General features: G+C 40.9%; 1 long non-coding RNA gene across 3 annotated transcripts in view; it reads left to right on the forward strand.

The window, feature by feature from the left end:
• LOC142831009 (uncharacterized) overlaps positions 1–23,108 on the forward strand; it is a 330,790-nt gene that overhangs the window by 190,179 nt on the left and 117,503 nt on the right. For 2 of the 3 annotated variants that reach the window (XR_012906593.1, XR_012906595.1), the window contains one exon: positions 8,970–9,083. This is a non-coding gene — a long non-coding RNA (uncharacterized LOC142831009). The remainder of the gene's footprint in view (positions 1–8,969; positions 9,084–23,108) is intronic. The other variant, XR_012906594.1, reaches the window with a different exon arrangement.

Consider the following 23,108-nt stretch of genomic DNA (forward strand, 5'->3'; position numbering starts at 1 on the left):
CCTGCAGGCTGGAGCATAGGGGGGACAGCTGCAGTGGGAGCTGTCTACGGGCTCTGCAGAGGGAGGGGGAGCAGATTATTTTCTGTTCTTTCTGCGGCACACCTCTGACTGCCTCGCAGCACACTGGTGTGCCACAGAACACACTTAAGAAACGCTGCAGGACAGGGTTTTATGCTAGGTTTGCGCAGGGTCCCACAATTTCAGAAGAGGGCACAAGAGGGGTTTGATTTGTAAAGTGCATGAATTTACTGAGCTCTGGGTGCACAGAACGGTTTGTTGCTGTTTGGTTTCTGTTGTGCCTGGGCAACTGGGGACTTTGAGCATTTTCTCTCTAAACAAGAATGTATCAAAGAATGAACCTGACTCATATAGTTGATTTTTCCACCCATGGAAACAATCCTGTAAGGCTCAGAGTGTTGTCTAGCATCTCTGGCCAAAGCAGGAATATCTGCTTCATAGAATGTCCATCCCTCCCATTAGGGTATGTCTACACTTGCAGCCTATTTCGGAATAGGGCTGCAAATATAGGCATTCAGAATTGCAAATCAAGCCCGGGATTTAAATATCCCACCCTTGATTTGCATCTTCCTGGCCAGGCACCATTTTTGAAATTTACAAGCCCGGAATAATTGCCCAAGTCTACACGTGGCAGTGAAACGGGCATTTGAAATAAAGCCCTATTTCAAACTACCTGTTAAACCTCCTTGCAGGAGGAATAACAGGTAGTTCGAAATAGGCTTTTATTTCAAACGCCCATTTCACTGCCGCGTGTAGACGTGGGCAGTTATTCCGGGCTTGTAAATTTCAAAAAATGGCGCCCGGCCAGGAAGATGCAAATCAAGGGTGGGATATTTAAATCCCGGGCTTGATTTGCAATTCCGAATGCCTATATTTTCAACCCTATTCCGAAATAGGCTACAAGTGTAGACATACCCTTATAGTCTTTCTAGGTCTGCTTCACTCCTCCCATCTTTATTCTCTTCTCATCTGCTCTTCCCTTCAATGTCCCCTCTCCCTTCACTTTTCTTTCCATTGTTCTTTTCTCTTCCTAACTAGCCCCACACCTCCAAAATATTATGCAACTAACATAACATTTAATGTAATCACAATGTTTGCTCTCCTTGCATGTTATCATTCTTCCCCCTCCCCCCCACACACACACCTTTTGTCTGCTTTGTTTATTCAGATTATAAATGCCTCAGGGAAGGATGGTAACTGACAGCTATTCTGTGTTTCTACAGCACCTAGCACTGTGGCCCTGCACTCTTAATAGATCCTAAGATTGTGCTGTAATAAACATGAGAATAAAATAAAATAAAAAGCTCAGTAGAATACAAATGGGTCTTAAGGTGTGTGTGTTTTTCTCTGTGAAGTACTTGATTCATTTTTTCTCTACGCACATACATCACTGATGTAAACAGAGCATGCTAAAGTTCTGAGATTTGGGAGTTTAAATTAATGCAAGGAAAAGATTGAGAACAGACAATTTACTGTTGCCTTTCCCTTTTGTTATTTTAAGGTCTTATCTCTCAAAACATTGACGCTTTCAGTGTGCATTCATTGTGCACACTAAAAAATGATTCAAGGTCCTATTGATTCATAATGTCATTGTTACCACTTACCCTTGACCTTTGTGTTGAATTACGTTTTATTTTTCCTGTGCTTATAATCATAGCAACACTATTCAAAATGTAAGTGCAAATGAATTGTAAATAATGTCTCACTGCTTTCATCTCTAATAGGTAACATTTTAATTTTTTTTAAACTGGCAGAAAAATATTAGCTTTTGTTCTTGTAAGCATTACTTCAGGAAAATAGACAGGGAATTTCAAAATTGTGCAGTACTGTCCTAATTCTGCTGCCCTTGAAATCAGTGGTCAAACTTCCTGTGATATCAGTAGGAGCAAAACTACACAATTGCTAAGGACTTTTGAAAATCTGCTATAAGGGAATGTGTACTTTAAAATTTCTTCCCTTATTATATCTTGGTCCTACAATTGACGAATAGTACTTATGCTGTTTGTTATGATTTGGTTTCTGTTATTTCCACTCCAACTCATCTGATGAAGTGGATTTTACCTATGAAAGCTCATGATTCTATATATTTTTGTTAGTCTCTAAGGTGCCACAGGACTACTTGTTGTTTTTAAAGTTACAGACTAACATGGCTACTCCTCTGAGACTTCTTGACTATTTAACACATATAGGCTACGTCTAGACTACATCACTTTTTCGGAAAAGGGATGTAAATTAGACGTGTTGCAATTGCTAATAAAGAGGGGATTTAAATCCCTTATTTCACAAGGGATAAGGGATCTTTCAGAAAAGGCTTTATTTTTCAAAAGATCAGTGTCTAGACTGGCGCTTTTCTCCGACAAAACTACATGCTGAAAAAAAGCGGCAGCCATTTTTATGCTAATGAAGCGCGGGAGATTTAAATTCCCACTTCATTAGCAATTGCGATACGTCTAATTTACATCCCTTTTCCGAAAAAGCGATGTAGTTTAGACATAGCCATAGTGTCTTCTCAGACAAATCATATAAACTAGAATCTTTGTTACTGACAGGTACATTTTAGCTTACTAAAAAAGAGCACACTGAATTTGACTTCAGGAAAGAGACAACATTCTCTTGCTAGTAAATGGAATCAGGATTTAGATTCCCATTGCTATGTTAGATGACATTTACTAAGCATACCATGACAAGTTGTGACAGGTTAATAATACATAATTTTATAATAATATAGCATGTCGTGAGATTGTCACTTTTCACACTAAAAATTTGAATTTGATTACTATACATTGACTATGAGAACGGAGAGTTCTCTATCAAGAAATAGTAGAAAGTAATATTTTGTGTCTGTGCTTCTATAACAAGTCTTCTAGACTAAATAGTGAGTTTCCAAGTAATTGTTAAAAATAAATTGGCATTCCTGTGGCAGTGATGATTACATGAACTAGCTTGTCTTTCACCTTTGGTAAATTTGATTTAAATGATAAATACAAGGTTGTACCTCCCATAACGAAGACTCTCTGGTTAGTCAACATCCGTAGTCCGGCAGGCCCACAGATGTTCCTGGACCACAGAGTCCAGGTATAAGGAAGCTGGGCTGCAGGGCAGGTGTGACAGGGGGGAGGGACTCAGCCAGGAGCCCCATGTTGGGAGATGGGGGCACAGCAGAGACTGGGTGGTAGTGGGGTGCTGCTGGGTGGTAGTGGGGGGCTGGCAGTGGCTACAGAGTCCTGGCAGCTGCAGAGCCTCAGCCCCAGGAGCTGTGGAGCCCTGGCAGCCACAGAGTCCTGGCAGCCACAGAGCTTCAGCCTGGGGAACAAGGGTTGGGCAGGCAGCAGTGGGGCTTTGCTGGAGTCCTAGCTGGGAGCAGCACAGGAGAGACGTCCTCTCATTCAGCAAATCCCCATGTTTGAGATCAATCAGGTCCGGAGGGTGCTGGACAAAGCAGGTCCAACCTGTACAATGAATTTGACATTATCATCTGCATGCTAAGAGAATAGTGCTGTCATATCGCAAATCCTTCTTGCAGTAATTCATGAAAGTTTTCTTGCAGGGATTTGTCCTACTAATCACATAATATAGCAAGATGTGGCTCTACATTAACTGAGCTTTTGCAGTAAAAGGTTGGCTCCTGTCCAAAGAGCCAAAACAAAAATATAAAACCCCTCTGCTCTGTAAATAATACATAATCCTTTGTACACAAGTGATGGTGAGGAATAAGAACATGGAACTGAGAATTTTTTTATCCAATACAATTGATAACTTGGGGGGAAGTGAGCCTACTAGTTAACTAAAAAAGAAATGTTTGTTAGTGTAGCAAGTAAAGCTTATTTGCTGAATGAAAAGTTACTGTTGCAACAGCTACAGGTTTTGCGGGTTTTTAACAAATTGCTAAATAATCATGTATTCAGAAACTAAACTATTATTTTGAGCTGAAATATAATTCAGATTTTCTCTGTATCAGCTCAGGTAAAAGCAACAGGGCAGTAACAACTGAGTGATGTGTGATATTGCTCAATTTGATCCACATTATGCAGACTTAAGAAGTTGGATTTTTATCATTATTTTTATTTTAGTGCCAATTGTTACCTCTACATGGGTGTTTCTTTGGTATTCTTCCTTAAGACAGAATGTAGTTGACAAGGCTAGCTCTAGCAAGACTCCAAGGAAGTCAGCTGACAAAACCTCTGGAACTCCTGAATCTCCATGTTCTCACATCTACTCTGTTGCTTTCATAGTAACATTACTCATAGAAGAGCTCCCTACATAGCTCGCTATTTAGATTGCTCTCTTCAGAACCCTTTCTCAAATACAGGGATCCATGTGGCTCTGAGAACTGGAGTAGACACCAACAACCCCTGTAGGTTTTGGGATTGCAAAGACACCATGGAGAACAGATATTCTCTTCCATTTCCAAGACTGTCCTCCCCTTCATTTTAACGGAGCCATGCGAGTAGCAGGACTGGCAATATCGTATCTAGCACTACACCCCCTGTAATGTCATAGTGAGAATCTGATCCACTAAGTCCATCTATAACTATCAAGTATGTACACAAAGATTCTTTTGTCTTGGAAAACGATTTGGGGCTGTGGTTGAGTGTCTGTTTGGGATAATTACAAGGCTAGTGTAACCTTTCTTCCGGGTAGGCCTGGCAGCAACCAGGGCTGGGTTCAATATCTTGGGGTCAATCTCACACAGAACTGGCTCGAGCCCCCACCCAGTAATCTGGGAATTTCACAAACCCCTGGATGCCTCTGAGAGGCAATGCTTCCCAATTCACAAGCACAGAGTCTGAGTGTAGGAAAGAAAAATTTAATGAAACCGAGAGAGAAGTCATATGGCATTAACTTGGGAAAATACCACAAACAGAGTTCATAACCCAAACATGAGCTAAGTCCCCCACCCCCAGCCAAGAATCATCCAAAGTCCCAAAGTCTCTGTCCCTAGTCAGTGCCACTCAGAGTCCAAAAGTTCACCAGCAGGGTTTCACCTCCCAACCTAGGTAGAAATGGGGGTGAAAGGATAGATAGGGGGCACCTTACGAGTCCCTCCACCACGCTCCACCAGCTGTCTCATTCCACACCACCAGACACTCTGCTGGTCACCTGCCACCGCTCCTCGCCTGCCACCACGCCGTGCCGTGCCACGCCGCTGGTCGCCTCTCCTCGCCTGCCACCACTCTGCACCACAACGCTGTTTGCCGCTCCTCGCTGGCTGCAATGGGTCTGGCTCCCAGCCAAACCAGTGATTTCAACTCTTTAGCCACCACCTGGACTGGCAAAGGATTTCAGCTTCTACTGGACTAGCAAAAAGACTCCTCATGGAGTGTGTTTTAGGTCTGTTCTTAACACAGAGGGGGAAAGGGGCAGGTTGGGCCAGTCTTACAGTTCACACCTGGCAGGTGTGAAGCAGGATGACTTAAGCCCTTTTAACCCTTCCCCACAGCTCAGTTCACTCAACTCTGGAAGGGAGGAGGCTTGTTCCTCGGAGACTTCTTACCATGATGGTGATGTCTCTCCTGCAAGCTCTGGTGGCATGTTTTACAGTTCCCACATTTAGGGGTATCATGATTTGTGGCCCCCCACAACAGCCCAAAATTATTTACAATATACCACATTCCATTCCAACACTGATCTTCCATCAGCCCTGGCTGAATTGGATTTACATAGCCACACCTCGTATTCCCTCCCCATCCTGGCATGAGCTGTATTTACATATCAACAGTTAACAGTTAATTATCTTGCACAGCTAAACAATTGTAGGGGGCACACCTACCCCAGGTCAGCTCTTTCCTTTTAGCTGGCTGATAGTAAGCAGCAGTTCAGTGCCTGCTTACACTAGCATAGATCATATTTTTCATATGTGAATTCTCCTCCCTCCCACAACCTCTACCCTTGCTGTTTACACCTGAAACTGAAAGATTTTCAATGCAGAAATAGCACTGATGCCAAAAAATTTTGTATTTATAAAAGCAATAAGTCTCTAAAGTGCCATAGGACTGCTAACAAATTTCTGAGGTTTCATGGGTAAAACCCACTTCATCAGATGAGTTGGAGTGGAAATTGCAGAATCCAGGGTATATCTGATAGCAAAAGAAATTACCTGTGAGTTTCAAGACCAGTGTTAATGAAGCTAATTAAGTCAGCCTGAACGTGTCTTATTTGTAGCATGTGATGTGGAAATGTGAATATCAAAGCTGGGGAAATTGTCTTTGTAGTATGTTAAGTAGTTAAGATCTTTTATTAAGCCTAAGATGATAGTGTTGAACTTTGTAAATGAATTTCGGTTCTGATGAATTCCAGCCCCCACTGTAAATGGGTGACAAAATTATTTTGTAGAAGAATGGCTACTTTTAAATTCATTATTGAATGTTCATGGAAGGTAAAATGTTCCTCTACTGCAGGGGTGGGAAACCTAATGTCTGGAAAGCCGGATGCAGCCCCCAACTTGTTGGCTTATTGAAATGCATCTGGCCCCTGAGGCTCAGGGCTCTTCCCCCCACAGCATTGGGAAGCCTGCGCTGGTGCTCCAGCCCCCCCCCCCCCCATCTCTCTGTGGGCTGGAGCACACAAAATCTACTAGCCTGCGTCCTCCAAGGCTTTGGTGTGTGAGGGAATGTGGAGAATGTTTTACTCCTTCTTATTCGGGGGCCACCTCAATGAGGGTTGGTTTCCCATCCCTGCTCTACAGGTTAATGTGTGTTACCATTCCTGATGTCTGATGTGTGTCCATTTATCCTTTGATGCAGAGACTGTCCAGTTTGGCCACTATACACGGCAGAGGGGCATTGCTGGTACTTGATGACATATGTCTCATTAGTGGATGTGCATGTGTATGGGCCACTGATGTAGTGGCTTATGTTGTTAAGTTCTGTGATGGTGCAACTTGTATAGATATGTGGACAGAGATGGAAGTAGGGTATGTTGCATGAGTAAATTCCTGTATAAGTATATCTATGGTGTGGTGTATGGCTGTTGGTATGTATTTGCTTCAGGCTGGGGGTCTATATGTAGGTAAGACTGGCCTATTTCCTTTGGCCTGTGAGAGTGAGGGATTGTTTTCCAGGATGAGTTGTAGAGTGTCAATGATATGATGGAGGGAGTTAAGTTGGGGATCACAGATGATGATCTATGGTGTTCTGTTATTTATAAAACAGAACACCATAAATCCTTGTTGGGCCTGTCTTGAAGTCGACCACTTCTGGGTACTCATCTGGCTTCATCAATCCGTTTCCTTACTTCTCCAGCTGGATATTTAAATTTTAAGAATATTTTATAAAGATCTTGTAGGTGTCTGTCTCTGCCTGTGGGGAAGGAGCAGGTCCGGTTGTATCTTGGGGCTTGGCTGTAGACAACGGATCGATTGTTGCATATTTCAAGACACAGTGATTTTGTATTATTTATTTAGGCTTTGCCCAGCTGACACAAATTTGACTCCAAGTGATTTTTCCATCTTTGGGCTCCAGTGAAACAACAATAGAAGTTCTGTGGTGGAAATAGGCCAATATGTTCTGTGATCACTTGCACACACAAATCCACCAGATATATTAATTTGGATAATACAAGTAACTGAAAGAAATGAAAATATGCTTTCTTGAACTGCTAACAGCAGGGAACAAAGTACATAGTAATCATCTCATGAAGTGTATTAGCATTTACTAAATAAGTGTTCATGTTAGTATGGTTGCATGTATTACAAGTGAGTTTATGCATGAAATCCTGACCCCTCTGAAGTTAATGGCAGAACTCTCACTGACTTCACTGGAATGAGAATTTTATTCCGTATATAATTTAACTGCCTTAGAACTGGTAACTGTATGATTGTTGGGTTATGTGGATCCACCGTTAAATCTATGCACTAGCTCATATATCCACTGGGGATATGGTTATGGCAGTACTCTGTTACAATGATCACCAGCTGAATTAGTCAATCCATTAGACCATTGGCAGGTAACACAGTCTGTGGGGTTAGGGATATTGTAAATTGGAGACAGAGAATTTTAGTGAGAATGTAGTATAGATTGGCCCAGGATAGAGTGGCGAAGACTGCTTATAGCTTCTTCCCACTCCAAGCTATGCAAAACGTACCTCAGCTCAAGATTAGAGACTCACTGCTAGCACAGGGATGCAAACTTTAAAACAAATCCCCACACAAATAAATCGAACCTCACAATGAATAATGCATGGGTGAGATTTGCCATTGACATGCAGATTTAAATCAGCATGGAGGTCCTTCCCTTCTGACGGTTCTGAATAGGGCACCTAGGTTTGTACTTTGCTGAGAGTGCAAGGTGAATGCTATGGCCATTCTATCCTAACCATATCAGCAGCACAATCTTCATCTCACTTTCTTGAATCACACTATTCCTATAGCTTATGGATGTGAATAGTACCTAGCCAACAAAAGTGAAGGGAAAAGATTTTTTTATTCTTCCCTCATTAGGTAGATTCCATTTTGGGTTAGTTGAAAGATTTAATGTGTAATGCAAGACCTGCTTTCAGGCAGGTTCAGGTACTTATAAGCACTTCTGCTAAATCATTTGTGTCAGTTTTCCAGTTGCCTCCATTAATGAGCACCATACTGAACTGAATTTCATAATCTGGAAGCAGAACTTTCAGCTAGCATACTAATACCATGCAGATCTGGCCAGCCTTCTAACATCATAAAGCTCACAGTGCATAGAAAGACAAAAAACACCACTGCCTTTAAAACCAATAACATGTGAAGAACTTTGGTCAGTGTGGAGTCTCTCTCTCTCTCTCTCTCTCCCCCCCCCCCTTTTTTTCTAAATAAAAATCTCTTTGATCCTGGTGACAATTACAACAGAAAGATGTAGGGCTTTTCTGCTGCAAGGTCATGGGACATAACAATTGCAACATTACCCCTGGAAAAGGCCAAGACAAGGGGAGAATTGTAAGATTAATTTGTTTTCATTGATGCTCCCTCTGTTTATAAGACAGGAAGCTGTGAGAAACATGCCATTTGTGAGAGTCCCTCTACTTTGAAATGGACTGCCATCCATTCCTGTAAAGCACTCCAAGTCTGGTGTCCTCTACCACCTACAGCAAAGGTAATCTTGAATGGACATTTTGGGGCTGGAGACAGTGTGGAGGAAATGAGTATTCTAACTTTGGCAAAATGACTTTGGTTTTCTGGGCTCTGTTGAGAATGTGTGTGGGTTGTTGTTGTTTTTTTTTTTTGTAATTGTTTTCAATTATTTTCATTCTTATATAATGTATTTTAAATATTTTTGTCAGAGTATTTTTAGTTAAAATAAAAATTATAATTAATGTTAATTTTATAATTTATAAACAATAAATAAAATAATGCAGGCAGCATCTACATATGTTTATTGGCATCATGACAATCTAGGTTAGGGTGAACAATAAGTCAAACGTAAATTGCCAAGGTTAGCCTCTGGCAGGCTTCCACCAGTTTATTTACCTGTGCCTCCGCGGATACAGGCACTTGAAGCTCTTGTTGTCCACAGATTGCCATTCCTGCCAATGGGAGCTGTAGGAAGTGGTATCCCAGTCCACGCTACTACCCATAGCTCCCATTGGCTGGGAACAGCAATCTGTGGCCAACAGGAGGCATAGACAAATAAAGCGGTGGACTAACGCTGGCGAACTTTGTCAGCCCTTGAGCCGGTTATTGCCCAACACTGATCTGAGTAAAAGAAGAATATTTGGAAAGGGCATGTCGGTAGGAATCTGGGGATTTGGGGTTTTGTTTTTTGGTTTGTTTTTGGTTTTGTTTTTTTGGGTGGGAAATAGGCCAGCTGTGAGAAGCAGAAAAGAATGCATGGTGAACTATGTCTAGTGACCTTGAGAGACTGTAAATCAGGATAAATACTTTAAACTGATCTCACTTCATACCAAGTCCAAGCTGAGGTCAAGATTTTTAAGCTATTGAAGAGTAACTCCTCTCAGTATTACAGTGCCTACGTCTCATTTTAAAAAGTGCTTTAGGTGCTTATTAGCTTACATTCCATTGATGTGCAATGTGACTTACGCCCCCAGGGCTAGATTTTTAAAGGTATTTAGGAACCTAACTCCCATTCAGAGCTATGAGTTAAATATCTTTATAAATCTGGGCTTGAGACATGTTAATACCCCTATCACCTTGACATTTTTTTCAGTTTGAATTTAGTGCCAATTATAGGGGATAAAATTGACTGGTCTGTGAGAAGGAGGGAAAATACAATTGTATGGACTGTTCTGCTTGATCCGTGCAACCTCAGCATGGCAAATCTTCTGATTGTCCTTAATATGAACCCTATATCATCTGTTAACCTGTAAACTAATTATCAAACAGCTTTTGCCGCAGAAAACATTGTTTTGGTGTTCCAACCTAGACCTGTTGATCTCTATATATTCACAAAATGAGGTTTTTTAGATGCTTTTCCTTTTAAAACTGAAAGCAAGTAATGAATACGTTTGACCACATAGAAACCAAAAAAAGATGCACTTCAATAAGGCAACATGGCAAGCTTTATTATTCTTACAAAGGGTGGTAATTGATATTATTGATTTAGAGCAAGGTGACCTACTTTCTTACAATGTAGGTCTTAGGGTCTGAAATTCATAACAGGTATGGTAAATAGGATTAACAGAACCAATTTGCTGTTCCCAGATAACATTCTTAACATAGCTTCATACAACTGGGTTTGTATTATAGAATATGCTATTATCTGATATAACACAATATAAGTATTAATGTGAAATTCAGGAGCAGTACAAAATTATGTCAGAGCCTTTTATTAAGGCATGTATGGGCTAGATCCTCAGGTGATGAAGTCCAATGCATCTCCTTTGATGTGATGTTTTCAGAGACAAAACATTATATAGATAACCAAGTTTATTTTCCATGGGCTTCATTTGCTTTCTTGCAAAATAGCCCAGTGTAAGGAGAGAAACCCAATAGCTTAGGAATCAGGAGGAGAATTTCCTAAAGAGAACTGGAGAGAGGATGACAGTGATTGTAAGCTCTTTGTGGGAGGGAACTTCTAACAAATTTCTGACCCAAGGAAATGATTCACTCATGTGAGTCAACTTGCATGAAAGTCAGAATGCAGTGGGTGTAGAGTGTCAAAGTTGCCAGGGCTCAGTGTTTACTTGAGTACTTGAAATTCTGCAACACCAACGATCCTTTTATTTTGCCAAAGAGTCAAACTTGATGAAATTTCAGTTGACTCATGCTGATTTTACAGTGGATGCCTTGGAGAGAGGGATCGGAGTACCATAACACCAAAGATTGGGCTTTAATAAAAAAAAACACACTTTATCCTATTTTACCTGAAAGATGCAACTTGAATTTTTCTTAAACATTTTTTTTACTTTACTCTCTTTATAGCAATTTTTCAAGAGCTGTAGATACTAGGAAAATGAAGTGCTGATCACAGACTTACTTCTGTGAGTAATCAAAACTCATACAAGGAATAAAATGAGACTCCTGTTGTGAGTGAGGATTACTTATTTTGATTAGTAAGTATTTAGAGAATCTGGCACTGTATTAACCCTTAATGACACCTCTACAATGTCAGTAAATTATCCAGTTTCCCATCAGCATATTAATGCAGATTTTTTAGAGAGTCAAGTGCCAGTGAAGAGATTACAAGAATCTCATTAGTTGGTTGGGGATGTGACCATCAGTTGAGCATTTTCAGCACAGTAACTACATTCCATTAGTTTTGTGATGGTGGTTGGCAGTATGATGAAACAGAACAAAAAAGGAAGATACTGAAATTTATACAAATACAGATAATCTGCAAGATATTATTGCATTATTCTCTTCAGGGTTGTCAAGATGGATGCTTCAAAGCTATTATGAACAAGAAGTTAACTTAGCAACCTGAATATTGGGGAGAATTACTAATCAGGTGGATGGATTTAATTGACTCAGAAGTGAACAGAGTGAAAAAACAGAATTTCTGCAATCAGTTTTACCCTAAACTCAATGAGATGATAGGGAATGATATTCCTACACAATCATGAGAACTGGCATTTAGATAATTAAATAGAATAGGGTTCTCATATGACAGCTAGTCTATTAACTTGTGTCATTTTGGCAGATCTATCCCACAAAAGGAGAAACATGTTTCTCCATAGTAATGGAATTTTCCCACTTATACTATTAAATTAAGTATGATAAAGTATCCATCCTACAAAAAAAATCAGGTTGCTGGAATCGAAGTAAGGAGATTGTGAATAAAGGCTATATAATTTGCTTGTTGTGTACTGCATATAAATACAAATAAAAGTGCTTTGGGCAGCATAATTATCTCTTTTTGTCTTCAGTGTGCCAACACTATAGAGAAAAATGTGTTATTTAAGTTAATAAATCATTCAATCGGAGTGTAGGTTTGTAGTCTTTGCATGACATAATGAACAAGATAAGCGGTGTATGTGGCATATCAAGGTGTAGAGATGACATGACATTAAAAGCAGGACAGCTTCCAGTGATTAGCTTTTGTTTCAAATTAGTTTCTGACTTTTACATGGTGGAATGTTAATCTGGGTTTTATAAACTAAAAACCTCTGTGGGGTTTAATTTCAGTACCATGAAAGTAATAATTTTCCAACTTGTGTTTTTGTGGAATTTTAAATTTGCCACATTACTGCTACAAACATAAATTCTGAGAACAACCTCCACCCCCAGGCATGAGAATGGGGGAGAAGCCTCCACAAGTAAACTAAAACTACAAATTGAAGCTTTAAAGTAATTTCAAGGCAGATGTTTCCTTGCCAAAATCATTGATATTCCCAAAAGCTTCATGTCTCTCCTATTAAATGTTTACAGGATCATGGCCTGTATTTGAAATCTGCACAAACAACGGGACTAATTCTGAATTTAGTAGGCATGATGGGAGAGCACCTTAAACAGTTTGTTCTTGAGTTATCAGCTTGAGAAAAGAACAAAGAGGCAGTTGGGTCCAGTGGTTAGCATACTAGTTTCAGACTTGCAGATGTGTATTTAATTCCCTGCTTTCCCATCAGGCTGGGAAGCTCCAAACTGAATTACACACTAGTTCAGGACTATGGAAGGTTGTACTAGGTGGACTCCTTGCTTGAGTACTAAGAGTGTTAACTCCTTGTTCTACCTTGTAAATTGCTGCATTTTTTGAGGTTACCATGATTTGTTTGGCATGTTTGAGGAAAGGAGGCTATCCTTTCTTTGTCTTTAATTGATAAAGCCGCCGCATAAACTGTTTAGAATCGGAGGCTGGGAAAAGACAATTAGTAGAGGTGTATTTAAATGTGAGACTAATGATACCATATGTACTATTACAATAATAGCAGGAAGTTATTGTATAATATGTAGAAAGACAAGCTGCTAATTACTGATTAGTGGCAAGATGATGTTCTTCATTATTGAAAGTCACCCCAATTAAGAATTTCAGCCTCACCATTTTAGTTAGAAATAAAAAGTCCCTTTGAAACTGTTAAATTGCAAATGGAAAGATAGGTCTTTGCTTGTCTTCCATTGTTAAAGCTGTATAAAGACAAGCAAGGCTGCTTGTTACTATAGGAGACAACACTTAACTCTGGCATTTCAGTCAGCAGCTTTAACATTTTTTTTGGAGTAATATTAAAAATGCTAATCATGAATGCTGCTAACATGCTTCTGTTAGGCTAACATGAATCTTTCAAAGACTCGAACTAATCTCTGTGAAAAGTCTGTAAAGTCTTAATAGAAAATAAATGCAAAATGCTTTTCTAAGAAATGCTTGCAGCAAACAGAAAAGAAAATCCTGCTACTGGGTTTTACTTGACATTATAATTAAATCAGACTGTTTTTAAAAGAAAAGACACACAAAAATCCTAACTTGAAAAACTTAAGACCGACTTTGGAAATGTGGCAAAAACATATGGGAAGACTTTGCTCATTATTAATCTATAAAGTCAGCATGGTAGATACCACTGTTTAGTGGTGTTACATGACTCTTTAATTCACAAAGTCTAGCATGATTTTTTATCTTGGTTTGAAAGGGATTTTCCCGTTCCTCCTGGCATCTGGAAAACGCAGATTACTGAGAGAAGCCCATTGCTGTTTTTGCATCGAGGATGAAATTCACATTCCTGTACAGAGGGTAAAATTCTCCAGTGCAAAGCCCACCTATTTCTTGAAACCTATTTGAAGGGCTTAAATGGTATATAAGACTGGTAACGGGCCAGACATGCATCTGTCGAAGTGGGTCTTGCCCATGAAAGCTTATGATCCTATAAATCTGTTAGTATATAAGGTGCTACAGGACTCCTTGTTGCTTTTGCAGATCCAGACTAACACGGCTACCCCTCTGATAAGTGATGGGGACTTTCACTTGGAGAAAACAGTTACCACATGGGGCTATTAATTTCTGTAATGTGGTATTACTCTTGGATTCTACTGGTTGCTCATCTCCTTAACACCATTTACTAATGGAGAAACTAAGACTCCATCAGGTTAAGGTACTTGCAAGGCCATTTGTGGAGCCTTTAAAGCAGCAGGCGGAAGGAAAAGAGCTTGTGGCATGAGGAGGGCCTTGCCAGTCCTGTACCACACAGCACCCATTGCAGGAGCCATGTTGGACCCCAGCAGTCCCTCTCCTCTGCCACGGCTGCCAGCACTTCTGCAGCACCCTTGGATGGCCCTGGCCAGAGGTAAAAGAGGGCTCCAGCCTGGACTGGTGGGGAGATCCTGGACTTCACAGAGGTCTGGGAAGGAGGAGATGAATCTCCACACCAAGAGGAGGAAAGCTGATGTGTATGGACAGATGGCTGCCAGCCTGGCTGAAAAAGGACACATGTGGACCCTTGACCAGGTCTGCACGAAAATAAGAGCTCCGACAGGCCTACAAGGCCAGGGACGAAAGTTGATACTCTGCCTCTATTACGAGCAGCTGAATGCCATCCTGGAAGGGGGGGGGGGGCAGTCACCTCCCTGCCTGCCCCATTGTCATAGAGTCCGGCAAGGACATACCTGGCTTCAGTCTCCAAGAGGGTGAAGGAGGATGATGCAGCGTAGAAGCAGACCAGCCAGGCCACCATGCCCGCCAGCCAGGAGCTGCTCCTCTCTCTGGAGCCAGTCCCAGCTTTCCAGGATGTCTGCCAGGTCTCGGACAAACCCAGGGAAGATACTTCAGGTGAGTTCTATAACTTTACCTATCTACATGCGGGGAGAGGGACTGCCCTCTGTATACTCTGCCTACTTGGCCTGGCCGGGGTTGAGGGGAATGGGGGGGAGGGTATCGCCTGTGAACATGGAGGGCCAGTCCAGAGCACTTCACGCAGGAACCCCTTGCTCCTTCTCATAAAGTTCCTGGAGAGACCTGCCTTACACTGGACTCCATGGTGGGACACCTTCCCATAACAAGCCACCACTAAGGAGGCTGAGGTCATGGAAACACTCAACAATGCCACAGAGAGCACAAGCTCATGCCCGCACTTGGGCAGCATCCACTCTTGGTCAAGTATGGTGATGAAGAGGAGAAAGTGAACCCGGGAAGACCTATTCTGGGACCAGCTGGCCTGCCTCCAGTCCCTTGTCCAGGGGATCGATGAGGAGCACTGGGACCAGACCACCGACTAGGAGGAGTGCCAGGCTGACCAAAGCAATGGAACACCATGTGGGACCAGTTGTTCACCAGCCACCTCCTTGCCCTCCAAACTCCCTGCCCTGCCACTCTTGGCTTCCCATCCTAACACCCCCAGAGGCCCTACATGTACAGCAAGGCAGTGTTCTTCCTTGCCTCGGAGGCCGCCGCCCAGGAGGCGATGGAGAGGGGCCTGGCGGTGGGGGGTGTGCACGTGCCCCTCGAACCGTTGGAGGACCTGGGAGTACGGGTGATCCTCACCTCCGTCCCGCCCTTCCTCCCTAATGCCGCCCTGCTGCCCTCCCTCTCCACTCTGGGGAAACCCATCTTGACCATCAGCCCTAGGAAAAAAAAACCCACCCCCAGAGGCCGCTGGGGTCTCTGAAAATGTGTCAGTGAGACCTCTCAGACACCTGAAGCCTCCTGAGCTACCCGAGGCAGGCACCAATCCCAACCCTATCCCTGAGATGCCCCCCACCATCATCCCCTTTCCTCATTCCAGGATCTTTCTCCAGTCCTTCCCCTGTTATATATCCCCCAAATAAACAAACAAATTTGGGAAATTTATTTTCCAAATGAAAAGGTTTTTTAAATTTACTCTGGAGGGAAGGAGGGAAGGTGGGAAGGGAGGCGTGAGGGAGGAAAGACACAGGGGCAATGCAGCAACCCCTTATGGAGAAGCCCAAGCAGAGAGTCTCACAGGTGGTCTTGGCTAAAACTCTCCCTCGTGGTCTCCCGGATGAATACAGACTCCTGATGTGATCTCTATATGGCACTGGTGTCTGGCTGCTCATAAGCCCTGGCCAGCTGATCAGCCTCTGCCCCTCACCCTGGCAGGAAAGTCTCCTTCTTGCTTTCACATAGATTGTGGAGAACACATCATGCTGCCACTACATAGGGGATATTGCACTTGCTGAGGTCCAGGTGGGTGAGGAGACTCCTGAACCTCCCCTTTAGGCAGCCAAAAGTACACTTGACAACCATGCAACACCTGCTCAGCCTGGAATTGAAGTTTTCCTTGATGGGGTCCAGGCTTTCCATGTAGGGCTTCATTAACCATGGGAGCAAGGGGTAGGTTGCGTTGCCGAAGATGCAGATGGGTATGTTGATGTCCCCTACCCTGATGGTGTGATTGGGGAAAAAAGTTCTGGCATACGTCTTCTGAAACAGACAGGAGTTGTGGGCATTGTTGGTTGGTCGGGGAAGCGTACATTAATGTACATGAACCGTCCCTTCTGATCCACCATGGCTTGCAGTATCATCGAGAAGTACCCCTTTCTGTTAATATTGCATGAGGCATAGTGGTCAGGGTCCAGGATGGGGATGTGTGTATCACTATGCCTCCCCGCACAGTTGAGGAAGCCCATGCCGGCAAAGCTATTCATTATGGGGTTGACGTTACCCAGAGTGACGACTCTCCACAGCAAGATGTTGTTGTTGGTCTTGAGTACCTGCATGAGTATGACCCCAGCTGTGGATTTCCCCACTCCAAACTGGTTCCCAATGGAGTGGTAGCTGTCCGGCGTGATAGGCTTCCATAAGGCAATGGTGACACGCTTCCACAGGGGGATGGTGGGTCGCAGTCCTGTTGCCTGAAGGCAGAGGTGAGCCACTCTCAGGAATTGAGGAGGGTGGCCTTCTGCATGAAGAAGTTCTAGAGCCACTGCTTGTCGTCCCATCACCGAATGACAATGTGGTCCCACCAGTCGGAATTGATCTTCCTCCACCAGAAGCATTGTTCAATGGCGTGCAAGGAATTGAAGGCCATTTGCTGCAGCAGGAGCACCTGGACCTGGGTGGTCCTCTAGTTGCAGCTGGTCATTGTCCTGCTGGAGCAGCAGGTGGGAAATTTAGATGAACAGCACCATGAAGCACAGCACAAGGCCTGTGAGCCTGGTACTGCTTTGCAGAAGCTCTGGCTCCATGATGTGAATCCTGTGACAACCTCAAGGGCAACCAGCTCATATAGTGAGAGTGGAGGAGTGGAGTGTGAGACACGGCTGTAGAGAGGAGCTCCTGTAAGCATGTGTCACAGCTTGCTAGACCCCGGAAGTGTCTGCCATCCTGGTACCCTCCCCAGAGTGGTGGGGCCTCCAATGAGTGTGGACATGCTATTTTGAAATAAATTTGAGCTATTTCAATGCTGCCTTGTATTGTGGAAATGCTGTTTCAAAATAGTTATTTTGGGAGTTATTATTTCACAATAATTTCTTGGTTTAGACATGCTGTATATTGGCTTCTTGCTGACTTAAGTAGCTCTTAAAAAAATTGTGCATGAAGATGGCTGCTTTTTTGTGCTTTTAGGTCAAACTTTCCAAGTTATGGAAACCCTCATAGAGAAATTGGGCAAAAGATTCGAAATCATCATGGCAAATGGTGTATTCACAATTTTTCACAAATGTTCTCCATTTCATAAAACATGTACCCTCTTTTGTCTTCCTGAGCAGGAAGACAACTATAATTTGTTTTATGACTTAACAATGTTTACTGCAAATATAATGTTTCCTAGCAAATGCTCTCTTTGGCCTGCTGTGTTTTATTTTGCAGTAAGTTATTATATCACTTTAGTTTATTAAACACTGTTCACATTCTTAAGACTTTTAAATTATAATCTTTAGTATTTTAAAATTTTCTTCATGACCTGTCAATATAGTATGCAAACAGCATTATTTGTGGCTTATGACAACTAAAATATAGGTAACTATGCTGATTTTTAAAATGCTGTAAATCTTCCTTAGTCTATGACAGTGAACCGTTTAAGTGCTCTGTGCACTGTATATGAAACTATGATAGCAGGAATTCTGACTGAGGTTTTTCTGAAACAGGTCATCTTCCGATTTCCATAACCTCATATTTTGCTTACCACAGTTCTCTGGTGAGAACTCATTATTTTTGCCATCTTTGTGGACCTTCCTTTCTCATACCCTACTCACTCATATATGGAATGAAGCAGACAAGCTAAAGATTTTTTTTGAAACATAATCCCTCATTAAATCTGAACTTTCTAAAATTCATTCCCGTTTGAGTGAATTTCACTTTAACAGGTGGCATCATTTCACATTCTGTTCTCTGTCATGCTTCATGTCCCTCATGGGAATAATAGTGACAAATTAACACAAAAATACCTGAGCAGCAATTTGACATAAGATGACTCATACAATGTCACAAACGTATACAATGTTTCTACCTTCAGATATTTCTAAACAGCTTTTTATTTTTGAAAGAAATGATGGGTTTTTTTTTTAATTGACAGATCATCTCCTTGATCCTGAAACGATCTCTGCAGATGGGGCTATGAACTCATGGCATATCTCCATGCCCCCCATACAGGGGTCACTGTGGGATTAAGATCCATAACATAATTAATAGGATCATGAATTACACTTGATGTAGATTTTTTTTTAAACGAAATCCAAAGTAAACTTTTTGCTTGTTTGTTCTAAGGTGAGGAGGGAAGGCAGTACTGTGATTTCATTTAAAATATAGTTTATACCTTTTTTGTTCTTTCTCCTTGGATGCTTCTAATGAAAGTTTAGCCAAAATGCTGAATGTTTTTACCAACAACCATTGCTAGATTAAACTGATGCCTGTTGATCATTCCCAACATTTTATCTATTGGATCAAAGAAAACTTTATGTATTTCCTCTCTTTGATTCAATTAGTAACACTTGTATCAGCATAGCATGAGGGTAGCACTATACATTAAAAGGGCAAAAGATTAACATGTCTCCATGAAAAACAAAATTATTCATATTCTTGTCATAGTTTCATCTGTAGTTTCTTTTATAGTAAGGTGATTTCTAGTAGATAAATAGAAATAATTATCCCATTTTACTCTGATTTGCCTCATAAAAAATGGCTAAAATGAATTTCTTTGCCAGAAGTGTTGTCCTTGTAGAACATCACTAAGGTTATCACTTGCCAAACAGTGTGGAAAAGATTGAATTGGTGATGCCCAAAGACATTTTGTTTGATATAATAAGCTGTAAAATCACGGTACTAAATCTTTAAGTTTTCCTCATCCACTTTCACCAACTTCTAATGATGTAGACAGAGGGCTCCACTTTCTAGATTGAAACTCATGCATAATTGCAAAACCAATTTTAAAAGATGGGGCTATTTTACCATGAGGATCCTGTTCATTACTGCAGTCTTATTAGAAAGAAAATTATTTACATCAAACTAAATAAAATGAAAACTAAGGCAAAGGCACTGAATTTCAGTTGGACTTTAAATAATCTTAAAAATATGGGCTAGTCATTGCAATACCAAAGTGTCATTTTCAAAAGTGTCATTGGCATTTAGGTGACTAAGTGTCAATGAACGTCTACTAGCTCTTTTTTGGGTTGCAACCTGTTCTATCCCTCAGATGAAATGATGAATTAAAGTGCCATTGTTCCCCCTTCACCAAGTGATCATCCAGATTTAAGTTAAATATTCCATAATACTACTCTCAATCAGTGGGGAAAATATTCTATTTCTAAGAAATAAATGTATTGAGAAACATTATCTGATGTAATCCTTTGGACTTGTGCTGTTCAGTGGCATTGTTCAGTGGCACTGAATTAATTTTTTTTCATATTTTACTGGTGGAGAACATGGAAAAGAGGATGAGTAAGTGACTTGTCCAAAACTACTGAGCTATTCAGTCTGTCTACACTTCAAACTGGGGTGTCATTTCCAGCTTAAAGAGATATTCACTGATATCATAGAATCATAGGACTGGAAGGGACCTTGAGAGGTCATCGAGTCCAGCCCCCTGCCCTCAAGGCAGGACCAAGCTCCGTCTACACCATCCTGACAGATGTCTATCTAACCTGTTCTTAAATATCTCCAGAGAGGGAGATTCCACCACCTTCCTTGGCAATTTATTCCAATATTTCACCACCCTGACAGGAATTTTTTCCTAATGTCCAATCTAAACCTTCCTTGCTGCACTTTAAGCCCATTACTCCTTGTCCTGTCCTCAGAAACCAAGAGGAACAAATTTTCTCCTTCCTCCTTGTGACACCCTTTTAGATATTTGAAAACCGCTATCATGTCCCCCCTTAATCTTCTTTTTTCCAAACTAAACAAGCCCAGTTCATGAAGCCTGGCTTCATAGGTCATGTTCTCTAGACCTTTAATCATTCTTGTCGCTCTTCTCTGTACCTTTTGCAATTTCTCCACATCTTTCTTGAAATGTGGCGCCCAGAACTGATTAGAATATCTCTAATCAAAGTAGAGTGCTAAAAATAGAATGTAACAATGGCGGCAAATACAGCAAGAGGGGTATGTACTTCGGGTGGGCATCCACTCCCGCCACTTGTCACCATGGCTACACTCCATCATTAGCTCTCATAGAATGAGCATGACTATCTTTCCTTGAATTGAGAATTGCACACCCAGCTTGAAAAATGTGTTTTGTTTTATGACCATTTACAATATATTGAGCAAGAACAGATGTGTATAGGAGTGTCGTAAAAAAAATATTTTTTTGAAAATTTTCAACTGGATGGCACAGGGGACATATTTTTTGAAAAATTTGTAAAAAAAAATCCCATGTTACTACTAGGTGTAACAAAAATCCTATTTAGGAATTTTGCTAGCATACATAATGGAGTCTTGTATGTCAATTTTGGACCACTAGTTGTCACATCTGACTTAACTTTTTTATCGGGGAAAAATGGAAAAGGCATTTTTAAAGTTCCCTCTATTATTTAATTTCATAAATGCAAATATTCATCTTTGATCCTGAATACATGGTCTGTTTGAGGAGCAGTCCCAATTATACCTTGATGCAAATTATTAGCACTTCATAAGATTTCGAGAGTGCATCATTCTGCTACAGATAACACAGGATGATTTGAATGCTTAGTCTTGCCTGCCATTTCAGGGGTTTCAGTCTGTTTGGAACTAATAATGTATTAATAATGTTAAAATTACAAAAAGATGTATAATATGCTTTCAGTATTGCTGCTATAGTGCATGTAACTTATACTCTTTATTAAGTAATAATCATAGTGGCTGTATTAGGGCGGTCAGCCTTCAAATTCTGGAGCCTCTAAACATCCACAAAACTATGTATACTTCAAAGAGATCATTGCCGTAGCCTTCATAATAGTAATGATCAAACTTGTTTGCATAGGTCTAATATGCCATCTAATAGAAGGCCATGGTCAGTATGTGCTTTGTAGTAGGCCATGCTAACAGTTATGTGTTGTTCATTGTGGCTCTACTAAGTAGTTGGATAGTTTAAAAAAACCCTGAAGCTATTTTCATTTTCCACAATTCAAAGCACTGATTTCATTGACTTTTGTTATAAATGTGTATTCCTTGTGTCAGCACCATTGTAGAAATTGTTAGCAAAGTTTTGTATAAAAAGTGTAATTTTGCAAAAATTGTTCATTTCTTTTTAAAAGGCCATACTTTGATTTTAAAAATTCATTAAAATACTGTCAAGCTGCTGTAGGCTTGGCACAGTGAGGTGCCCAATCTAACAGTGTACTTGCAAACTGTCTGGGGTGACAGTAGCCAGCTTGAATCTCTCTACCTCTGGTGAATGAAACAATGAAATAATTTGTTTCTGACCTGAAGTTCTTTTGTTTTTCATCTTGTCTGTTTAGTTGCTTATTTTAGTGTAGATAACCTTGCAAGAGATAGAGGATTGAGTCTCCTTTGCATTGGTGTAAATGAGTACACTAGGTGCAGAGCAAATTGGGAGTGGTTTTACTCCCAATTTGCCTTGCACCTAATGGTAGCATTTTAGTCCCGCTTTTCCACTTGCGTAAATAACAACACAATAACATCCATAGAACTTAGTAGACTGCTAAAGATACTAAGAGCACATCCCAGCAAGCACATTATTGTTCAGCTTACCATAGTGATGAGTGCAGCATAAATAAATAGAAAAAATTGACATTTCGAAGGGAATGAACATTGTACACATGATTATGGAAGCATTACAGGAAGAATGAAGCACAGCAGATCTATAGGAACCCCTGTTGAATTACATTGGGCATTGACTAACACTATTTTCTCTGTTGGACTTCTAATCAAAAATCTGAAATGTAAGTTTCTTCAGATTGCATCTTTGTAAGTGAAATAAGAACTGTCTCTTGAATAATTGATTATTTTGAAAGTTCTTAAATGTTCAGTTATTTCACCAAACAAGAATATGGAGTTGAAAAGATGAGCTGGCACCTTATTCTGAACTTTCACAGCTTGGACCTTCATGTGATTGTGTGTGTTTATATGACAAAATTAAAAGGGATCTCATTTTATAACTTTTCACAAAGCGGTGCTTAGGAAACTATATGAAGCTCTATGAAGTATATTATTTCCATGTCTACTGCATCTAAATGTAAAGGCTTGGTTTCTCTCTCTTTTTTTATGAAGATGTGATGCATCTAAAGATTATAAATTATTCAAAATTCAGCCTATTGGAATCCATTTCATTTGGTCCAAACCCGAAGTGAACTTTAGTGAATAGAATTTATTGAACATACTTTGCTGGGCATTGGATCAGACTCTGAAATTGTA

This window comes from Pelodiscus sinensis, chromosome 11 (assembly GCF_049634645.1).
Source record: "Pelodiscus sinensis isolate JC-2024 chromosome 11, ASM4963464v1, whole genome shotgun sequence".
Taxonomy (NCBI): Eukaryota; Metazoa; Chordata; order Testudines; family Trionychidae; genus Pelodiscus; species Pelodiscus sinensis.